Source organism: Microplitis demolitor, chromosome 4, assembly GCF_026212275.2.
Source record: "Microplitis demolitor isolate Queensland-Clemson2020A chromosome 4, iyMicDemo2.1a, whole genome shotgun sequence".
In the NCBI taxonomy this organism is placed as follows: Eukaryota; Metazoa; Arthropoda; class Insecta; order Hymenoptera; family Braconidae; genus Microplitis; species Microplitis demolitor.
In genome coordinates, this window is record NC_068548.1 from 9,695,475 (window position 1) to 9,719,997 (window position 24,523).

General features: G+C 30.5%; 1 protein-coding gene across 8 annotated transcripts in view; it reads left to right on the forward strand.

The window, feature by feature from the left end:
- Positions 1-10,208: 10,208 nt before the first annotated feature.
- LOC103576593 (protein zyg-11 homolog B) overlaps positions 10,209-24,523 on the forward strand; it is a 29,322-nt gene continuing 15,007 nt past the window's right edge. For 6 of the 8 annotated variants that reach the window (XM_014440445.2, XM_053738631.1, XM_014440449.2 and 3 more), the window contains exon 1: positions 14,125-14,612. The gene's annotated coding sequence lies outside the window, so the exon portion shown is untranslated. The other 2 variants (XM_014440444.2, XM_014440446.2) reach the window with 2 other exon arrangements.

Consider the following 24,523-nt stretch of genomic DNA (forward strand, 5'->3'; position numbering starts at 1 on the left):
GGTGATAGTCCGGTTGCAAGGAAAATTATTTTTTGTACTAATTCCAAACAAAAATATATGGAAAAAATCTTTCTACCTCAGATTACAAGGTTTATACTTCACTTTATATATTGGTCTCTAATAAACTACGATTTTCCAATTTTTAAAGGTAAGAGCGGCAAAAATTAAAAAGCCTATACTTGAAAATTGTGTAAATCCGCCACTGCATAGGCATTTAAATTGATCGATTATTTGTAGATAACTCTTGTCATATCGAAAGAAAATTAAGTAATCAATACACCACAGAAAGATGGAACTTCTCCGGATGAAACTAATTTGCCTCCGAAGCTAGATAAATTTCCGGGTATCAGTTAATTTTTTTTTCTATTAATCACTGTGAACCAATCATATTTCATGTACGTTTCTATAAACCCAGATTTACGTGACACGGTATTTATACCAAATAGTATTGATGATGAAGAAATTATAGCTATAGATCAAGCTTCTGCAATCCCATCAACAAGTACATCACGCAATGGTCTTTCTCAAACCATATTTTCAAGTATGAATAGACATATAAATTTAGTTTATTTTTATTTGTATAAATTTATTTTAACTTAGCTTAAAATAGTATTTTTTCTGATTATGTTACTATGTTTTCAATTTTTTAGCTCAGATTAATGAAGAAAAGCTCGAAAGTGAACCTGCACGGACTAAGTAACTTATTTGCATCTGCATTAATTGTTCCTTTACATTTACGTTTTTTTTTTAACTTCCCGCTAAGAAAATCGACGATTTTCAGAAAATTCGGGAAGTTATTGTTTTCACCCCGATTTTCGAAAATCGAGTTTTCATCAGATGTCGACGTTTTGAGGTCCTAGGAAGCTATTCTGACTATTTTCAGAATGATGTCCGAGTGTGTGTATGTATGTATGTGTGTGTGTGTATGTGTGTGTGTGTGTGTGTGTGTGTGTGTGTGTGTGTGTGTGTGTGTGTGTCTGTGTGTGTGTGTGTGTAAACTCTTCGTAACTTTTGAACTAATGAATCGATTTGGATGGTTGAGGTGGCAATCGAAAAAGCTTGTTGGCCTCCAACTTGCCTGAAAATTTCAGATTATTTGATCGAATAGACTCGAAGATATTGGCGAATTACGAAAAGAAAAAAAATTTTTTTTTTAGTTTTTTATTGATTTCTCAAAAACGACTTATACGATTGACTCCAAAATCTAATCAGCTCTAGTACTCAATAAAACGCGTCGATTTCCACCTCAAACATCGAAATCGAATAATTCGTTCGAGAGTTATCGCGGGAGAAAGAAATGGTGAAAAACGGTTTTTTCTAAATATTTTCGAAACGACTGACGCGATCGATTTCAAATTTTAATCAGCTCTAGAATTCAATGAAACGCGCCGATTGCTACGTCAACTATCAAAATCGATTGATTAGTTCATAAGATATCGGCGTTGAAAAGTTAAAAAAATAACATTTTATGTTATTTTTTCAGGATAAATCAGAATATAACGTACTAAAATGTGCCTGATATCATACCAACTCATCTTTTTTATGGTTTCTTTCGATCATATAATGTCATCGAACTTGGTTTTTAGTTTAAATCATATTATCAACAAAAAAATCGATAAAACGTAGTTTTTAATATTTTTATCGGATATTTCATATTTTATTGTTTCTTACATGAGTCAAAATTTATTTAAATCTTGATTTTGATCCCCGACATTGATTTCTGCCTCAATACACTTATTTTACTGAACAAAATCAGGAACTAAATTTTAAAAACCGCTTCATTGACGATTTTTGATTCTTAAATTTTCAAACTTCAGCATAACAGGTAACTTGTTAGAGCTCGAAAATATATCTGCACTAATGTTTTCGAGCTCTTTGAGGTCGAAAACAGCGGGAAGTTTTGGGGCTGGCCCGCAGGGTCAACCGACAAACCGATTTTTTTTTTTCGGATCGACGTTTTTTATTTTATGTTTTCAGAAATTATGAAACAAGATTGAAGTGTACTAAAAAAGTTAAAAAAAGTACTGTAGAAAAAATTGAGCAGGAACTTCGGCTTCTACAGAACGAATTTCAAAGAAGTGAAAAAAAACGAGAAATCTTTGAAAACGAAACTCGGGAGACCTTAAAAAATATTACCTCGTTAATAGAAATAAATAAAAAGATTCTTGTTACGATTTCCGACAACTGGAATGAATTTCGTGGTATGATATTTTTTATTTATATGATGAAAGACAGTTAGTAAGCGATTTGTAATTCAAGTATATAACTTTATTCCTTATTCTTTGAGTTTTGAATATTAAATATAATTTGACATTTTTCAACTTCAAAAATTTTAAGTAGAAAATAGATATTTGAAAAATACTTGAAAAATATTTGTTCAACATTTACGATAAATCAAAATATTGTTTCGGCATTAATTAATACTTTGTAAAGAAAACCTATAAATATCTTTCTATAGTTAAAAACAAATTAGGTTTTTAGTCACTAATTTTTTTCGTATCAAAAACTTATATTGTGATAAGCTTTTTTAAAATATTTTCGTAGTTTTGTTATTATATTAATGTTATGTTAGATATCTAGGTGTAAATGAAGCTTTACTAAAATAATTTATGTGTCGTACTTATAAATTAATTGTTTTCCAGAAATTCCATCTGACAAGCCATCCAAAGCACTTGAAGAAAAGACAGGGTATCCTAGTGTAGGATTTATTAAAAAATCAGACAATACGGTAAGTTTCATGTTGTGAAAGTTTTTGGACATTCCAAATAATTTATATACTGTTTGTATCGGTTGCAGATTCATATTGGTCAAGGAATATACATTCCTACACCATATTACAATTCTGCGGCTTATAAAGCGAAAACTGGAAGACAGTTTGTGAAGAAGCTAGTTATAATGCTATTTACTGAAGAGGAGTTGAAAACACATAGTGTACGAGGTAGAAAATCCAACAAATTAAAAGTGGAAGTACAAAAACCAGCTTCAGATCCAACTCGACTTCTAGCGCGTAAAAGTAAATCATTTCTAACTATACATAAGCTTCAGGGTGTGTTAATAAAAAAATTAATTTTTATTGTTAGTCCTCATAGTGCCAAAAGTTTTTTTGGGACCTAAGAAAAAATCCTAAAAAATGATCTCGATATCTTGAAAATTGAGCTGGCGCTTGGCAAGTTCATTTTCTCATTTAAAATACACGTAAAAATTTGTTTTCTTTAATTTTTTTGGGAAAATCAAATTCCCTACAAAAATGTCCGATATATTCATACTCGTAACATTGACACAAAAAACGTTACAAGCCTCCAAAGTTCAAGAAAAAAATAATTTTATTTCCTGAACTTTAGAAGCTTGTAAGTTTTTTTGTGTTAAAATTACGAGCATGAGTATCTAGGAAAATTTTGTAGGGAATTTGGTTTTCTTGAAAATTATCTGAGTCAGAATTGAAAAAAAATTTTCACGTGGATTTCAGATGGTAAAATGAACTTGTCAAACACCAGCTCAATTTTCGAGATGTCGAGATAATTTTGTAGGTCCCAAAAAAACTTTTGGCACTATGACAACTAACGATAAAAATTAATTTTTTTATTGACACCTCCTACTATACAAACATACATATGATCCAATTAAAAAGGATTAATAATTAGATTTATTAAATTATGATATTATTTATAACTGTAATTAATTTAATAACAATAATTAATAGTAACTATACTAGAATTTCGAATGATTTTGTGTTGTTTTATAGATATTTTTGAATTCTACCTCACGTCGGTCCAAATGGAGCCAGCAAGAATTCAAATGGAATTAAAAAAAATAGATGAATACGTCCGCAGCAAAATTGCTGACTTGAGGAAGACATCCAGAAAACAAACTCCTCAAAAAAAGTCAATTGGAAAAAAAATTAATGACATTGAGGGGAACGACAAAGAGAATAAAGAAGAAAGTGAAGAGGAGAGTGAGGAATATGAAGAAGAAAATGAAGGACAGGATGAAGAAGAGGATGAAGAAGAGGAGAAAAAAGAAGATGAAGAGTATGATGAAGAGAAAAAAAAAAGTGACGGAGAAGAGACTGAAGAAGAAATTTAACAAAAAAAAAATAAAATCAAGATGAATAAAAAAAATTATTTATAAATATAGACTGTTAATTGTTCATACGTTCTCGTATACTAATAAGTCCAAAATGCCTTACAATCTTATTAATTCATTCAAAAAGGCTTGAAATAATATAAAGATAAAGTATTTCCACATAAAACCGTATAGGAAAATCGCCGTCGATTAGTCGTACGTCTCATTTAATTATAAGACGAAAATACCTTTCAATCGCATAAATTCATTCAAAATCGCGTGAAATGATAGACTGCTCTACTTATGATTCTATGTCTCATAAAATATCATAAACATAAAAAACATTTTAAATTTCTCATAAAAATTTTATCAGATTTTATGAGAACTGAATAAAAAATAAGAGTTTCGCTTTTTTTGTCATACAATTGTTCCATGAGAAACTATGAGGAATTTCATTGCCAAATACACTGCCATTTCTCATTAATTTCCAAGGGTCAGTATTTTTTTATGAGAATCTATGAGATTGTTTCAACAGGGGGGCACAAAACCACTCTGGAAACATACTGGATTTAAAATGTTTACATTCTGACTATGGTTCCAGAGTGTTTCCAGAGTGGGTTGAAGGTCGCAAGGGATGAGTATAATAATTTTTTGAATGCTTCACTTCCAGTTTCAAGGTTGGTCGACAGCATAATAAAAATTGCTAGGTCTCGAGCCAACATTTTTCTCCGTGTAGAATGTTCTAATTGATTTTAAACTACATTTCTGATTAGCTAAATATATTGCTAAAGTCCCTAGCAAAAATAAAACGAGGCACTGGCTAGCGCCTCAGTAGCGTCACTAGAATCAATGCTAACGGTAGATGAAAAACGAGGCGGCCCTTGTTTATTTTTAATGCGTATTATCTATGAAATACGAGTATCCCGACTAGAAATTATCCCCAAGCATACATTGGGACTCCATTGGGTATTGATGGGGTAAGCCCGATAGGGTTATCCCTATTGGGATTTGATTGGGAACATGTTGAGTAAGCCCAACATGTTGAGTAAGCCCAACATATTGGGTAAGCCCAACATTAAAATAAAAAATTGCAATTGGGTTCACCCAATTGGGATAGGATTGGGAACATTTTGGGTTAATCCAATGCCAAAATTAATGAATCGACAATGAGTTTGCCCGATTGGAAAATAATTGGGAACTTGTTGGGATGACCCTACGTCAAAATTAATAAGTAGCTGTTGGTCTTACCCAATTGGGGAATGATTGGGAACACGATGGGAAAACTAAACATGAAATTTATAAAAAAAAAAATTTTATTTTTAAAAATTAAAAATAATTTTTAAATGCAAAATATTTACGTTTTATTCTGTATTTTAACATAAAAACGGAAAAAAAACTGATTAAACTTTAATAATAAAAAAAAAAACTTGACAACAGTAAAACGTATTTTTAATCTCTTGCAGATTATAAATTTAATTATAAATTAAAAAAAAAAAAAAACTAAAACTTTAAGGGAAAAATAATCCATATAAAATATCTACTAACTTTCATACTTATGCTTATATATTATTATATATAAAGATAAAAATCGAATAGTTGTGTATGTTATCACCAGTGATGCACGTGGCGACAAAACCTTGTGACTATGATACCCCTCATTAAAAACTCCGATTGAATCTGAATGAAACTCTATCAGAATTCTATCAATTTCAATCGGAAACGAATTTTCAATCGGAAATGTTTGGGAGCGTTTGAAGCCTCCGATTGAATTTCAATCAGATTCAATCGGAAAAAAATATTTTTTATTTTCTGATTGAATCTGATTGAAATATTTCAATCAGATTCAATCAGAAAAAAATAATTTTAATTTTCGATTATTTTCCGATTGAATCTGATTAAATGCGATTGAAATATCTCAATCAGTTTCAATCAGATTCAATCGCAAAATAATAATTTTTTAAAAATTGTTTTCCGATTGAAACCGATTAAAACTGGTATAAAAAAAATTCAATCAGATTCAATCGGAAAATAATAATTTATTTCTCGATTTTATCCCGATTGATCAATTTTTTCTTTCTCCGTGTAGAATGTTCTAATTGATTTTAAACTATCTTCCTGATGAGCTAGAGATATAGCTAAAGTCCTAAGTAAAAATGAAACGAGGCACTGGCTAGCGTCGCTAGAATCAATGCTAACGGTAGATGACAAACGAGGCGGCCCTCGTTTATTTTTAATAGGGGTGTGCGTATTATCTATGAGATACGTGTAGTTTAACATAAGACAGTATAAAAATTGTAAGCTTAATATAGTATAAATCCTTTTTACTGTAGAATGTTCTACTGATTGTATTTTATAAACAGTGCACTTACTTTCGGAGCAGATAGAATCGACATAGATCGAGTTAGAGCAAATTGTTTTATAGACTTTTAAATTCAACAAATTCTCTGCATATTGTAACTGATTTCAAAACGATAGCTTAAAATCTGGCTAAGTTATAGCAATTTAAAAAAAATGTTATTCAATTAACATACTTTTTAAATGGAAAAATTTGATACTCAAGAGAAAGTACTTTAAATTAAATTTAAGAGCTGAAATTTTCAGAGAATTTTTTTCTCAATATAAACAACAAAATTTTCTCATGTCGGCTAAAAAAAAAAAAATTTCGTTTCAAACGAAGCGGATTCAATTAGAAAATTATAATTCATTTATCGAATATTTCCTGATTAAATTCGACAGACAATTTTCAATCGGATTCAATCGGAAAATAACAATTCAGATAGTATTAATAATTATTAAAATTTGGGCAGATATGAATTTTATTTATCATGAATTCAGCAATTTTTAAAATATCTGAGTATAGAATTTTATCTGTCTTTCCAATTTAATCGATTTTATAAAAGGTTAAAACAAGCATTTTTTAGAATTATATAAAAACTTTTTCTGAAAAACTGTATTGATTGAATTTAAAACTATCACGAAAATAAATTGAAACATCAATAAAAAATTATATATATATTAGGTTGGTTACAAAAAAATTTTTTTTTGTTTTGGTATCCGAAAATTGAAAGTATACCTAAAAATAAAAATTTCGGTACCAATCCAGGCTCTTCCCTCGCGGTTTTGATTCACCCTGGAAACACCCCGGAAACACGATGGAATCACGGTGGATCCACGGCAGTTACACGGTGGGTTTTTTGTCATTTTATCATCGTGATTCCACGGTGATTACACGGTGTACCCACCGTGATTCCACGTACACCGCGTAATCACCGTGGATACACTGTGGAATCTCGGTGAATACACCGTGGAATCAGGGTGGGTACACCGTGTTACCATCGTGGACACAACATGTAACCACTGTGTATACACGGTGATAAAATGGCACAAACCCACCCTGTAACCATCCTGGATCCACCGTGATTCCACCGTGTTTCCACTCCCAGGGTGTTTCCAGGCTGATTTAAAACCGTCAGGGTAATGATGCAGTACAGTCATAAGCACAAGTTGGACCACAGCCGCAAAAATTAAAGAGGTAAAAATTAAAGTAGCGCGAATTATTGAGTAAAAAATAAAAGTATGAGTAACAAGGGAGTGAATGTAGAGATAAAAAAATGGAGAACGCTAAGAGCCTTGTAAAACACGATGAGTGATACAAGTGAAAATAAAATGACTCTTTTCAACATTCTGATCATTATATTCAGAAATCGACCTTGCGCTCAAAAGTTTAACACGCTACCCACTGACTTCAGAGATTTAGTTGAAAAGTAAGTTTCGTTTGAACTTTAAGTAATAAAAATCTTATATGTAATAGATTCTTGGTCAACAAAATTTTATATCTATGAACAGGCATAAACGGACATGAACAGACATGAACAGGCATGAACAGACATGATCAGGCCTGAGTGTATTTAACGCTTCAGATATGAACAGCCATGAACAGATATGATCAGGCCTGAGCGTGTTTAACGCTTCAGACATGAACAGGCATGAACATCCATGGACAGACATGAACAGGCATGAACAGGTATGATCAGGTCTGAGCGTATTTAACTTTTCAGACATTAACAGACATGAACAGGCATGGACAGGTATGATCAGGCCTGATCATGTCTGATTTCAGGTCTGATCATACATGAACAGGCATGATCAGGTCTAATTTCAGGCCTGATCATACATGAACAGGCATGATCAGGTCTGATCATATTTTCCCGGGGAATCATCTTGTTGCTATAATCTGAATACTTATTCTTACATTTACTTATAAGTGGTATTGAATTGACATCAAATAATTGTGTCGGACCAATACTGGAAAACAGTGTTGACTTGACATCAGTTTCTAGACTCAAGCTGATACTGAAGAGTAGTATTAGTTTAATTTTTGAGAATTCGGTCAGTCTGACACTCAAAAACTGTAACGGTGAAATATCTGTTTCAAGTTTAGGGCAGACACTAGAAAAGTGTCAATTCGATGTCTAATAATTTAATTGGACTGACACTGAAAAATAGCATCATGTTGATTTGATCATTTTGTATATCTGTTCGGCACTGGTTCCAAGTACAAATCCGATATCGGACGGTGAAGGGTAAGTTGAAGCTGAATGGTAAACAACATTTATAAAGTATAAAATTGTCATCAAGTTGATCGCCACTATCCTGATAGCAAGAGTTTCTCATCAAAAAGTCGGTTAGTTGTGATGATTAACTTGATGACAACTCTACACTTTGTAACTCTTGGCTACAATTTCGCTACAAATTCCTAGAAAGTTTTTCTAAAATTCTATTGCTGCAACTGGTCAAGTTGACACAGAAAGTTTTCATAAAGCTGGCGTCAACTTATAGCACATCAAATTATTTTATTTAATTAGGCTACAAGTTGCAGCAGTAAACTGATGTCAACTTGATTGCCTTGGGCCTTGAGTGCAAGACTTTCTTTGTGACTGTTGACCACTAGTTGTCACCAACTTTATAGAGAAATTGAAGGTAACTTTCCGTCAACTACCCTAACAGCCACTTTAGCTTGAAATTACGGGTGATTTGATGTTAAAATTATCTGAAATCTGCTGCCCGAATTTGCCGGCAATTTCAAAGCAAAAGTTGAAAATTAAAATTTGCCGTTAAGATGTGTTTTCATTTGTTTTTGTATTTGCACTTAACTAGATAAACGGTACTATCTTTGATGCACTTGTACATTAAATGGGAACTTTATCCAAGCTTTTCTCGTAAACAAATGGAAGTTATAAAAAAATTGAAGTGCACTTCGCTAGTTCATAGAGTAAAGCATCGGGTCTGCCTTTATTTTGCATTTAGAGCTTTTATTTCAGAGAAAAACTGGGACAAAATTATCTGAAAACCGTTCTTAATTTTTCTCCAATTTAAAGGTACCCTGATAGCCAGACATAGCTCTACAAGTGTTGTAGAGCAACACTTTTGGCTAACTCAACGAGAAAGTTTCTGGCAAACCTTAGCTGTATAATAATTTCCTTTAAGTTGGCTTCAGAATACGGCAATACCTTGAATGTAACTTGCCAGAAAAACTTGCCGTCAATTTCAAGTGAAACTTTCAATAAACTTGACGTCATTGTCTGACGTTAATACTTGTAGTCAAATTAAATAGAAAATTGCAGACAATTTATTACCAACTTAAAGGTAACTGCTTGTTCTCCGACACTTATTGTCATCCCACCAAGAGAATGCACCTCGGGTGTCGTCGGTTTTTACTCCCACCCTAGATGTTTTATATGCTAAATGTTCTCCTACTTTTCTGTGCGCATGCGCAGTTCATAAATGTTTGGTAGTGGGGGCAATTTCCGAGGTCTATTCTCTCACTGGGACTACAATACCTTTAAGTTACCTTTAAAATACGGCAGTAGCTTGTAGTTAACTTATGGTTATATCAGGGAAAAAAAACCATTCCTGATAAAATAAAAAAAATGGCTGTAGTGTGTTTGTTTATATGGTGCCGGTTTTAACAGAAATGATTTTTTATAAAAAAAAAAAAAAAAAAAACGAGAAGGACTACAATAGTGATTTTCGAAAAGAACTTTCTTTGCATAATTCGAAAGACAGTAAAAAAAAAAAAAATAAAGTAATTTCGTCAAGCCGTTTACGAGATATCCGTGCCACAGACTTTTCTTGGACTACAGACTAATTGATGTCCACGATAGATATTTTTTATTGAACTTTTTGTTATTATAATACGTATTGGAAAACTCAATGAAAGTATCAGTCTTATTAATTAGTGTTTCCACTTTAGATTAATGTGCTTTTTATAACGTGTAAGTGTGATATGAAAATTATATTTACAGTTTAATGCGAAAAAATCGCGTGACCTTGACAAGTCCGTTATAAAGCACAACCTCTCCGTTTCGCGTTCAAGGCGTGCAATTATGCCTCGTATGGACACTTAATATAGGAAATCGTTTCAAATGATCGAAAGAAGAGTAAAAATACAAAGTATGATAATTAATAACAGTAAATTTATTATCCAATGTATAGCACAAGCGTTGAAGGTTTTGTACATTCCGATTGTCCAAACGTTATTTTTTTTGTATTTCACCTACGAAGTCCTTTAGAGCGTCGAACTTAGTTCGGCAAGCGCCTTAAAAGAAATATGAACTACAAACGTAATCATTGTTACAACATTAATAGCCTTTAAAAGGATGACACTAATGGAAATATAAAAATTAATTGTTTTTGATTAACTTTATTACTCGTCAATAAAATGTTTTTTTTTTTTTCTATTTTACTCTGATAGAAGCACACAGAAAAGTAGAGCTACGAAAATTTAAGAAGTTACGGTTTTTATGAGTTTTTATTAAACCGCTGTAACTTTTTAAATTTCAGATTTATGTGTTCGCGCCATAAGAATTTGTTGTAGAGGTTTGAATTGACTACATGAAAGGTCTTATGACGCGAATTCGTAAATTCAAAATTTTGAAAGCGATGGGTCTTCAAACTAAAAAATCGGCCTGTCGGTTGAGCCTGTGGGCCAGCCCCAAAACTTCCCGCCCATTTCGAGCTCCTTGAGCTCGAAAAATTGTTGTGGATACATTTTCGAGCTCTTCGAGATGGCATGAGATGGCACTGTAATTCGAAACTGGTAACACTGTTTTTTGTTTTCATGAAAATCCATTATTTCTGCCGATAACCTCAAAATTACGTACTGTTGACATTCTAATCAAAAACTGGTCGTGCCTTTATTTGCATTCAATAATTCATTTTATCTGATTATATTCTTATTCAAATGAAAATATGTCGACACCTAGAGCAAATAATTCAAATTGTTGCATTTGTTCAAAATTCAGAAAAAAAAAAACAAGAGGAACTCCGAAACATATACAATCTGATGAAGATGTTGACGATTTTTCAACGATTTTCGATCATCCAATTGTAGTTGGTGATATTTTATGTTTTAATTGTCGTTCTAAAAAATACAAGAAACCGAGACTTGATGAGGATCAGGATACAGCATTGGAGGATCAATTACCTTAAGATTCGAGTGAATTATTAGAAAGAACTGAATCGAACCTTTCAACGATGACTTTGTCTTAGTCAACTACTGATGATCCATCATTTAATTTAGAGTTTGTATGTGATCCCTGATTAAAAATACTCATTGAAAAGAAATGAAAATTATTTCAATTTTTTTGCAATCCATACAGAGGTTTTGAAAATTATTGAATGGAATTGAAATTTTGATCATTTAAATACTTTGTAATTCTTAAAATGGAATTCAAAAGTATTGAAAGGAATTCAATCTTTCATCATCCCAAGTAGCAAAATGACGTCTTGATAAGTTCTGAATGAGTTCCTATTTATGATTTGGACGTCTTATCAACATCCTAAAGAAGTCTTCAAGAAGTTCTCAAGATGTCGAATGAGCCACCTAACGAGCTCAGTAGGACGTCTTTAAGAAGAGTTCTCAAAGAATTCTTTTTTCTAACTTCGCAAATAAGACTTCAGTATGAATTTACCATGACGTCTTTAAGAAGCTCCTAATTTTGATTTCATAAAGAAGTTTGAAAATGAATATATTTAGACGTCATAAAACTGACGTTTTGTTTATGGAGTCTTCAAGAACTCTTAATCAAGAATTCTTAAAAATGACACCTTTAAGAAGTCATTACAAAACTTCTTGAGAAGGATTGAAAAAGATTCAAAAATTTCAATTCATTTGAATTCTTTTCAATCCCACACGTAACCCAAAATGTGATATTATATCGGTATTGAAAAGTATTCAGAAAGATTAAAAATATCAATTTTTTGATATTTATTTGATATGAAACATGAAAAAAATAATTTGTTAACTTTGGAATTTTACAACTAATTTTGGAATTAACATGTCAGGGTGAGAGATACATATTTTTGGAGGAAATTGAACGCTCTAAATAAATTGTCTCTTATGTTTTTTTTCTAAGTCCACTCCTTTAAAAGTTATTCGAGTTTAAAGTTCAACATGTAATCAAGTTAACCTTTTTTTCTTAAATTGTGGTATACTAATAATACTCATCTTCGAAAAAAATTATTTTACAATTTTTAAATGGTATAAATAATCGCTTCAAGTTTAACATGATAATTTTCAGTTTATAAAATCTACGATTTTCACTTCAGCTATCAAAATTATGAACAATAAAATGTTACTAACAACAATGAAATAAAGCAATGCTACTAACAACAATTAAGAAAAGACGACACTTATTGAGGAACAATCTTTTTTTATTTATTGAAATAATAATATCAAATTTTAAAGTATCACTTTTTTGAGCATTCTTTTTGAAACAACTTTTCTTTATAAATTACAGTAGAAACGTCATTATAAAATCAATGAATGATTATTTTAATGTTTCTTTATTAAAATTTGGAAAACATTTCCTACAAACCATGGTCGTTTTTCCGAAAAATTATGTATATACAATTCAACTTTTTTTTAAACTTCAAAGAGAGAATTAATTTCAGATTTTTTAAATTGAAAAGTTATTTATTCCTCAAAGTAGAACAACAAAGATCTACTTTATCAACGACGTTAAACTTGATAATTTAATATTTTTTAGACAAATTTTTTTTTTCAATAATAATTATGAAATACTTAAGAAAAATTAAGAAAAAAAAGTTAAATTAATTACATGTTGAACTTTAAATTCGAATATTTTTTAAAGGAGTAGACGTAGAGAAAAAACATAAAAGACAATTTATTTAGAGCGTTCAATTTCCTTCACAAATATGTATCTCTCACGTGAGAGGGTACCCCGACATGTTAATTCCAAAATGAGTTGTAAAATTCCCAAGTTAAAAAATTATTTTTTCCATGTTATTTAAATGTAAAATAGAAATTTACGATGAGCGAACTTTCAAAATTGATATTAAGAGCTCCCGTTTTCACAAGCTTCTTTTTTCATGACTAGGAAGATATTTCACTGCGGATTTAAAAAAAAAAAATAGTCGATTTTTTTGAACCGGTCTAACATATATATATATATATATTAACAACAATAGTTGAGTTCTTGTGATATGGTTTTCATTTATAAGTAACATTTATTTATTATATGTTTCCTTTTCTTCTTCGCTTATAGAGTATGCATTTGTTTATAATCATATTTACTGTTAACTATAAAACAAGGACCTATTCATGATTTTTATGTGTGTGTTTTGTTTAGGTTTCAAGTATTGGGTGACAGGAAACGTTTCAAGACCACTCAAACTGTATTTATATTTCCCTGAATACAAAATCAAGATTTAATCTATCTATCTATTTAAACTGTCTTATACTCAAAATATATAATTTGATATGTGCCGCGACGATTTATAATTTAAATTATTGACCAAATATTGATAAGACGTAATAAGTGTTGTAAGATCTTAATATATAATTTCAAATGAAATTTAAATGCGCGCCTGTTTATGTATCTCAAGTTCACTAATCAATCAACAGGTGGAGGCACCTGAGGCGACTGAGGACATAACACCACTTTGCCTGCAAATTGTCGTCAACGGAAAGACAACTGCACTAAAGTCTGCGGTCAGAATTGGATCGAAAATTAACAGCAGGTTGAAGAGTGTAAGTAATCAACAAAACGAGTACATTTATTTTTGTGTTCATGTTTCAAGTCATTTAAAAGTCAACCGACGTTTCTCCACTAAATCTTACAGTAATAACAAAAAGTAGCGTCAACTTTCTTGAATTAGTTGTTGGTGACCTAGTACAATGAAAATGTCTATACGAACGTATCAATAATAATCATACTATAGTTAAAAAACTTGACTCGTTAGTTTCTAGCAAATAAAATCTGTTAAATTTGAGTGAAATCATAATGACATTTTTTAAAATTTTGTAATAGATGAGTATCGAATAACAATTAAGTTTTGAAACTTTGTGCTTTAAATCTACAGATAATTTGTTAAAACGTGATTACTTAAGCATAACAATTATTGGCTGTGTAGACGACAAGTTAAATAGAGTTTTTCATCGTTTTTTACATCCAATTATAGAAAAAATGCAATACACAGATTGTCGTTTAGTCATTATCAAGTATCAAGGAAACGTATTTTGAAGGGTAAGTGACATATTTTTATCTGTAATTTTTTTGTTATAGTAATATCGAGCTGTTCTTTTTTGAATAAACAAAAGTGCTTTCTGGAAAATTACCCCTGATGTAAAGGATCTAGTTATAGATCATGGCCCCGTTTCTGACCTTTAAAACTTCAGTCGAGATTTCCAAAAAATCTTTCACTCAAATAATAAAATAAACTATACGAGATCATGACGAAATATATTCTAAGCTAAATTAATAGCAAACACATATTAATCAAACATAAATCTGGATAGAAAAAAAGTCTTATAGATTGAAGACACCGAGAGTAATTTTTCACTTGAAGTCTAAGTACTTCTTGTAAGAGTGTACGAAGATTGAATCGAAAGGTTTTTTGTTATATAAATATGAAAATGTGATAATACATCTATGGGCAGGTCAATAATTAATTAATCTATAGTTAAATGCTAGAACAAAAAAATTTTTTTTTTTTCAATTTTGTTATTAAAATATTAAGATCAATAACTGGGCCCGATTTTTTACACGTGCCGTAGTTGTTGACCCTAGAATTCTAACCTATTGTAAATATCGTTATCTGTGTATCAATATCCCGGGGAAAATGATTTTGCCTAATTACATATAACTATATATGATTGTATATAATTATATATGAATTTATGTATGATTATATACAAATATCTACCTCCATACATAATTATGCACGATTTTATATATAATTTGATCTGATCATGTCTGACCAATACATTATGTCTCGAATTATGTATCAAGCTATATAGGTCTATATATAATTGGATCTGATCAGACCTGAATTATATCTGCCAATGTATGATCTTATATAGGCTTATATATAATTATATCCTACCAAAAACAGATTTTCTGTAAAAAGTTGCGCCAAGTATACGTTTAACATTAATCTTAGACTGCACTAAAAATAATATTCTCACAAAAAAAATTAAAATTATTAGAATCCCAAATACCTTAAATTTTTTAAAATTTATTTAAAAAAAAAAATGTCGCTACAAAAATTGGAAAAAAAAAAAAACAATATTTGAACGTACTTAGTGTGCGTTACGCAAAAAATTAATTATTTGGTCGTGTCATATCTTTTGAATGTTTCACAATTAAATAATATATGAATCTGCTTTTAATTGCGCACACCAAGTACGTTCAAGTATTTTTTTTTTTTTTTTTTTTTTTTTTTTTTTTTTTTCAATTTTTGTAGTGACATTTTTTTTTATTATTTTTTTTTTTTAAATAAATTTTAAAAAATTTAAGGTATTTGGGATTCTAATGATTTTAATTTTTTTCGTAAGAATATTATTTTCAGTGGAATTTAAGATTAATGTTAATCGTGTACTTGGCGCAACTTTTTACAGAGAATCTGTTTTTGGTAGAATTTCATTTTTTTTTTTTTTTTTAGAACGATTAATCGGTCTGAAATATTTCTAAAATATAAATAAAGCAATAACAATAAAAATGTTATGAAGACACAGTTTATTATTGATTCAACGATATTAAAATCCGATAGTCAATGACAACTATCCACATTATGTCATGTATCAACATATATGCATAAATCAAATCTGAAACTCATTTTTTAAAATCAAATAAAAAATGAAAGTTGTTTCCTAACTGTTAGCGAGTTAACATTCATCGATTGTTCACATACTTAAGCAATTAGTTTGACATCAAGTTATAGCTATGAAGTTTGCTGATTTGCGAAAATTATACATAGAACGGACAAATTCTTAGAAAATTCAGAAAACTGAGAAACCAATAAACTCAAAAAAAATTTTTTTTGTTACGATTATTCTTCAGCACTCGTTCGATGCTACTCAAATGCTTATAGAATGAAAGGATAAAAAATATAGATAAAATTTGAAAATACATTGTTTAAAAATCATAAGTTGAATTTTTTGAAAAGGTAAAATTATGAACGCATCATACATGTAACAGCTCTGACGGTTTTGAATCAGCCTGGAAACACCCTGGGAGTGGAAACACGGTGAAATCAGGGTGGTTACAGGGTGGGTTTGTGCCATTTTATCACTGTGTATACACGGTGGTTACACGGTGTATTCACCGAGATTCCACGGTGATTACGTTGTGTACGTGAAATCACGGTGGGTACACCGTGTAACCGCCGTGGATCCACTGTGATTCCACCGTGTTTCCAGGGTGATTCAAAACCGCGAGGGAGTCATATATGCTCAGTTGATATAGGAAAGAATGTACCAACACTACAGAACTGACTATACCCTGAAAGCCACCTTATCCACAAGTTAACTTCAAGCTACTGCCGTTTTCTGAAGACAATTGAAAAGAAAGTGTTGGATAGCAATAGTCTAGTCATTTTACTCTTAAGCCTTGTTGGAGGAAATTAATAAATGGATTTTTGTTTATTGATTATACGTGAAAAATTCCGTAGATAACGAAAATAATAATAAAAAAGCTCAATTCGGCTGAGTATTTTAAATAAACAATAAAATAACAATAGGGATGCCGAGACACCGTGTATTTTCATTAAAAAACTTTTATCTATTAATGTAAATCCCTATAATGACTGATATTAAATTAAAGGGCGATAAATTTTGAATCAGAAAAGTTTAAAATCAGTCTCTCGGGGTTTATTATGTTCGCGAAAAAAATTAATTAAAAAGAAAATAATTTGTTGCTTACATTTTGTCACGCTGTCGGTAACCGAGCTGCAGAAACTGAGCTAGAGGGCGCGCGCAAGCCTGGGCTCAGTGATTTTCATCCACTGCAATATAAAATATTCTCACCATTCTATGTCATAAAAATTATTTTTTTTTATTATTTATTAATTCAAATTCTTTCCAAAAAACTAAATTGATAGATAATTAAAAAAATAATTCTACAGAGTATAATTATTACGATGTTAATAAATGAAGAAAATGAACAAGAAAAATATTTTCTACTCACGGTTTTATGAACGCTATATCACGGAGGCGTCAATCAAATTTTAAATTTATAATTTACTGAAGAGAATAAAATATTCATTAAAAATGATAAAATTATATATATATATATATATATATATATATATATATATATATATATATATATATAAATTTAAAAGTTTGACGTGCGCTATTTCCAAAACAATGTTTAATAATTTATAATTGAATAATAATAATAATTAACAGTGAAAGGATAAAAAGAATTTGAATTAATAAATAGTAAAAAAAAATAATTTTTATGACATAGAATGGTGAGAATATTTTATATTGCAGTGGATGAAAATCACTGAGCCCGGGCTTGCACGCGCCCTCTAGCTCAGTTTCTGCAGCTCGGTTACCGACAGCGTGACAAAATGTAAGCAACAAATTATTTTCTTTTTAATTAATTTTTTTCGCGAACATAATAAACCCCGAGAGACTGATTTTAAACTTTTCTGATTCAAAATTTATCGCCCTTTAATTTAATATCAGTCATTATAGGGATTTACATTAATAGATAAAAGTTTTTTAATGAAAATACACGGTGTCTCGGCATCCCTATTGTTATTTTATTGTTTATTTAAAATACTCAGCCGAATTGAGCTTTTTTATTATTATTTTCGTTATCTACGGAATTTTTCACGTATAATCAATAAACAAAAATCCATTTATTAATTTCCTCCAACAAGGCTTAAGAGTAAAATGACTGGACTACAAGCAGTTACCTTTAAGTTGACAGTAAGTTGTCTGTAACTTGAAAATTCAATTTGACTACAAGTGTTAATGTCAGATAATGACGTTAAGTTGATTGAAAGTTTCACTTCCAATTGACAGGAAGTTTTTCTGTCAAATTACAATCGGTTTACGTCTACGGATATATAAATCAACTTGCACGCAAGTATTATTAAACCAAGGCTTGCCAGAAACTTGTCGTCAAGTTAGCCGAAGATGGTTCACTACAGAAGTTACTAAGCAAAGTGTGGCTATCAGTGACATTTGACGAAAAATTCAACCCTGATAGCCTTGCTCAGCAAATTCTGCAGTGAATATTTTTCAGCTAACTTCACGACAAATTTCTGGCAAGCCTTAGCTTGAAGATACTTGCATGCAAGTTGATTCAAATCTACTGCTGTTATCTGAATGTAATTTAACCGATAAACTTACCGTCATTTGAAGTTATACTTTCGATCAAATTAACGTTATTATCTGACAGTAACGTTAGAACTCAAATTAAATTCAAGTTACAAACAATCTACTGTCATTTTAACCGCAACTTTTTGTTCTTCAACTTTTATTGTTAGGTCGACTTCAGATTCTGGCCGTAGCTTGAAGTTAACTTGCGGTTATGGTGCCTACTAGAGAAAGAAAATTTTTGTTAGGGTTTTTTTTTCTTGTAACAAAAGTAACCTCTAAATTAATGAACAATTAACCACAAATTTTTTTTCTGACTTTTATTATCAAATTGTAGGCGAATTGGGGGAGCAAATTTCGGTAATTTCAATTGTCAAATTACTGTCAATTTCAAGTTTAAGTGGCTATTAGGAATAGTTGTCATTAACCCTGATAGCAACCTTATCTACAAGTTAACTTCAAGCTACTGCCGTATTCTGAAGCTAATTTAAGTGAAAGTTTTGGAGAGCAAGCAGCTACCTTTAAGTTGACAGTAAATTGTTTGTAACTTGAATTCAATTTGACTACAAGTGTTACTGTCAGACAATGACTTTAAGTTGATTGAATGTTTCACTTCAAATTGATGGCAAGTTTTTCTGTCGAATTACATTCAGATGACGGCAGTAGATTTTCATCAACTTGCACGCAAGTATTCTCTAGCCAAGGCTTGCCAGAAACTTGTCTTTAAGTTAGCCGTAAATGTTTCACTGCAGAACTTGCTAAGCAATTATATTTTGAGTGTGGCTATCGGGGAACATACATCCTCTTTTGGAAGCTAAATTCACTGAAAGTGTTGCCGGAAAATTGAAGGAAGAACTTCTAATAGCTGAATTGCTTCCGAATTCATAACAAATTAGCGTCAAAGGAATAGTCTTAAAATACAAATTCTCTCCAAAAGTTGACTGGAAAAAAGTTGTCCTCAATTTGCAGGGAAAGTTTTACAACAATTTATTGTTAATTTGACTTGAAAAAATATAAAGTATTTTTTTACCGTCAAATTTTAGACATTTTTATGTAAAAATCTGCTCACCTTCTGTAGTGGTAAAAATAAACATTACCAGTTTTTTTTTTCTAGTAAAAAATTATTTCTAGATTGAGGAAAAATTAACCGCAAATTTTTCATTTCAAGTTTTGCTGTCAAAATGTCAGCAAACTCGGGCAGCGAATTACAGGTAATTTCAAAGTCAAATTACTGTCAATTTCAGGCCAAAGTGGCTATTAAGGAAATTGCAACGGGATGAGGATATATCCTGATAACGAGTTTAACAAAAAATTGACGTACACTTAAAAACTTAACTAGACCAATCCGGCGATGAGAATGATCTCTCTAGATCTCTAGCTTTCTAGATGATCAATATTCTAACTCAAAACTTGATGTGGAACATTTGACATCTCGATGAGGTCTAGTACGCAAAAAGGATCATTTTAATTTATTGCTCTCTCCCACACATAAAATTACATATAAACTTTGTATAAAATAGCAGCTGTAATTTTACGTCACTTGTAGACGTTATTTCACGTATATGATATAAGAGCTAAAAGTTGGGCATCAATTTTTTAAACGTACTTTCCTTAAAGTTGGCTTCAGAATACAGCAGTAGCTAGAAGTTAACTTGTGGATAAGGTGGCTATCAAGGGTGAATTTCAAAGTTTCTAAACAGATTTTTCTTTAATATAACAGTCAATATACGTCAATTTCTGTTCTTTAGTATTTTAACTACATCATTAGTGCAAATGAAAGAGAGTTTACCACAAATCTTGCTTTCACCTTTTTTACCGTCATTTTGCCGTCGAATGTCGGGTATTAGTTTCGGTCAAGCTAAATTTTCAACTTTATGACGTCCTTTTCAAAGCCACTCGGTCTGCAAGTTGACGTCAACTTTAAAATTCAACTTGCTCAAAATGTACACCTGAAGTAAAACATCAAAAGATTTGCAGTGAGATTTTGTTTTAACTTGCACTGTATATTGCACTCAAACAGTTTCCACTAAAATAAAAAAAAGAACTTGACGTGTAATTGCTATCAAATCGAAGGAGAAGAATTTAACTGGAAAGTGAGCAAAAGCTAACTTCATATCATCAAGTGTAACATGAAGGTAGCCAATAACCGAAAATTCGTCTTGTAGAAGGAATTTCTTCGCTAGATTCGAAAAACGGGGGCATCAAAATTTTTCAATTTTAATTTTTTTATTAAATTAACAAAAAAAGTTTAATTTTATGAAAATTACATAGGAATATCATAATTATGAATAAATGAACTAATATTATAGGCTGACAAAGCACGATAATTTATTGGTTTGAATTTAAAATATGAGTGAGGTTAAAGTGACATATGGTTCGAGAATAGAGACACGGTCGTCTCACACCGACGCGACACACATGGTGTACATGTGTTGGAACGCGTACTTGGCGCGAGATACTACCGTGTCTCCGGATATGAGTTAATACATGACTAGATCTGATCAGATCTGACTGATATAAACCCATGTATAATCAGATATAGGTCTATACATAATTAGGTCTGATTAGACATGACTGATACAAACCCATATATAATTAGATATAGGTCTATATATAATTAGATCTCATCAGACTTGAATTATATCTACCTATGTATGATAATATATAGGCTTATATATAATTATACATGAGTTAATACATGACTAAATCTGATCAGATCTGACAAATATAAACCCATATATAATCAAATATAAGTCTATATATAATTAGATCTGATCAGGCATGGCTAATATAAATTCATGTATAGTCGTGCATAAGTTTATATATGATTGGATCTGATCAGACATGAGTGATATAAATTTATATGTAGTTATATACGTCTATGTAAGATTAGATCTGATCAGACTTCATTGATATGAAACCTATAAATATTTAATTATGTGTATAGCTCCGATATACATATTAGATAGTATAATAATTTTTTAATATCAATGTTATTAAATTTTTATTTTGTCAACTATCAATCAAACTTAAATCCTCAAAAATAAATAAACTTGAAAAATGTTCAAAGATTTTGACAGTAATTCAAAAGTATGAATCAATATCGATTGAGACAATGTGAATTGTCTTCGTCGTCCTCAGCCTTGCGGTTCCCATTTTTCCCCGTCTTCTTGTCGCCTGAAACTACACAAGTCATAGTGCCGTGGTCACATGACTTATTTTCACGTTGACGCATGACCGTAAGGGTGAAGTGGGGACAGAGTTCAGAGGCGAGTACCAGGCCCTCAATTATCGGTCAGACACTTCGATCTTGGATCTATTAGCGTTCAGAGTTATTCTAAATTAATTTTTGTTAGCTGGCAATTCTACTTGCATTATATCAATCTGTTACGATTCAATTTAATTATTATACTTTATATTTTACTGGCAACTTAGCTTGCGATTCTATTGTTTATTATATATTATTATTTTAGTAAAAAATACGTTTAAGTTAATTAGTTTATCATTACGTTACCGCTGATACATCTATAGTATCAGCGTATTAATTATAAAGAATGAAATCAGTGCGATAACCAATGCTTCCACGTGGCCATCCATTGTTATTTGGACCATATCGATTGTATTCTACGAGAACATTTATTGTAAGTAATTGAAATTATTATAACTGGCAATAAACTTGCATACTTTCCTTTCTATCTACTATCTTTTATTCATATTCTAAAATATTGGTAAAATTATGTAATAAGATCCAATATTTATTGCTTAAGCTGCATAAGATTATTGAATTAATTATAAGAATTAATTTATAAATAATAAGCCGTGAGGTGAGTTGATGAATTTTCATATACGTTGTCGAGTTTGAATAAGTGCGGGTCTTTGCTTTGCAAGAACACCAGCCCACTGCTCTGTCCAAGAAAAATAAAAATTTGTTAGAGGCCAGCCTAAGCCAGGGTTCAACCCGCGAATTCTGGTGGCTGCTGGTAAAAATCGCGAAAAGAAAAGCGATTTGTCTCACGATTTATATACGAATATTCATAAGTTTATAGATAAATAGATTTGATTATATGTATCTAATGAATTCTAATGTAATTTATTTACAAAACCAAATTCATCATTAAGTGCATTATTTACGTAAGATGTATCAATTTGATTATTTGAGTTAAGTAATGTCATAAACTTTAATTAATAGAGGATCAGACTACAATTCAGCGATAACCAAAGTTAAGCAGCATCGACGTGGGACATTGATTGGACGGATGGCCTCTTATTAAAATACTAGCGCAATGATAGGAATTTTTTTTTTTTATTTAAATTTAACCGACATTTACATTGATAAAAACAATAATTTTTCAGATATTCTGAATGAGATTATAAAAATTACTATATTCATGTATGATTATATATAATCAGATCTGGCCAATTTTTGGATCTGATCATATAAAAGTGATTATATATAATTATTTAAAATTAGACAAAATCATTTTTCCCCGGGATAGCAATACAACGCCAAAGAAAATTTATTGTATTATCAATTGTTTTGTTTTGTTATTTTCTGCTATAAAGATTTAAAATTTTCTTTAAACATTTATTATAATGGGCCTATTTGACATTTGTGATTCAAGAAAAGTTATGCTGAGTAATGAGTGTGAATGTAGCAGGCATACGACAATCGAAATCTTCAACGATTGATATCTCTGCGAAAAAATGATTTAAAAAATTCTTAAAACCGGAAATATATTCGTATTTTCATTATCTTTAAAGGCATTTTATTCTTTTTATCTTATTTTTTTTTTGGAATTATAATTTTTAAAATAAAATTTTGATGAACATTTTCAGAAATATTTGTCAATGAAAATATATCGAATTATCCCAATTATATTATTTTTAAATGAACTACACTGAGAAAAAAATTTTCTTCTGACAACTAAATTTTAGTTATGACAACAAAATAATTTGATTACCAAATGATTTTATCGAAGCGAGAGAATTGTTGACGTCAACAAAATAGAGTATATTAAATCATTTGTTAACAATGACAAAATAGATTCCGTTGACGTAATAAAATTTAGTTGTCCCAAATAAATTTTAGTTCAACAGAAATTAAAAAAAACCAATTAATGTGTCCAAAGAGAAATTTTTTCTCAGTGTACAGATGAATTTTGTTTTTTGTTTCAATAAAATTTCCTGAATTTATATTAAGCTGTAATTATTAAATGAATGACGAGAATAAAAAAAAAATCGGTCTATCGGTTGACCTTGCTGGCCAGCCCCAAAACTTCCCGTTGCTTTCGAGCTCTTTGAGCTCGAAAAAATTGTTTTGAATACAATTTCGAGCTCTTTGAGTTTAGAAATGCTTTTGTCTGCCATTTTTATTTTCTTTAAAAAAAAACCGGAATGTGAAATTTAAAAAATCGAAAAAAAAATAGATCCCATCGTTATCCCATTATGAGCATCGCTGAAAAAGTTGTAGAAAAGGTGACAGTTTGCTGTGAAAAATTATGAGGAAAATCGATCTGTTCGTGTTTTTTTGTAAATTGATAATTTATACTTAAATTTTAAAATTTCAATAGTTAGCCAATCGACGCGTTTTATCAAGTTCTAGAGCTGATTAGATGTTGATTCCTAATAAATCAAGAAAAAACTAAAAAAAATACGAATTTTTTTAACTTCCCGCCAAGTAAATCGATGATTTTCAAAAAATTCGGGGAATTATTGTTTTCATTCCAATTTTCGAAAATCGAGTTTTCATCAGATGTCGACGTTTTGAGATCCTAAGACACTATTCTGACTATTTTCAGTATGAAATGAAATGAGTTTCTCGGT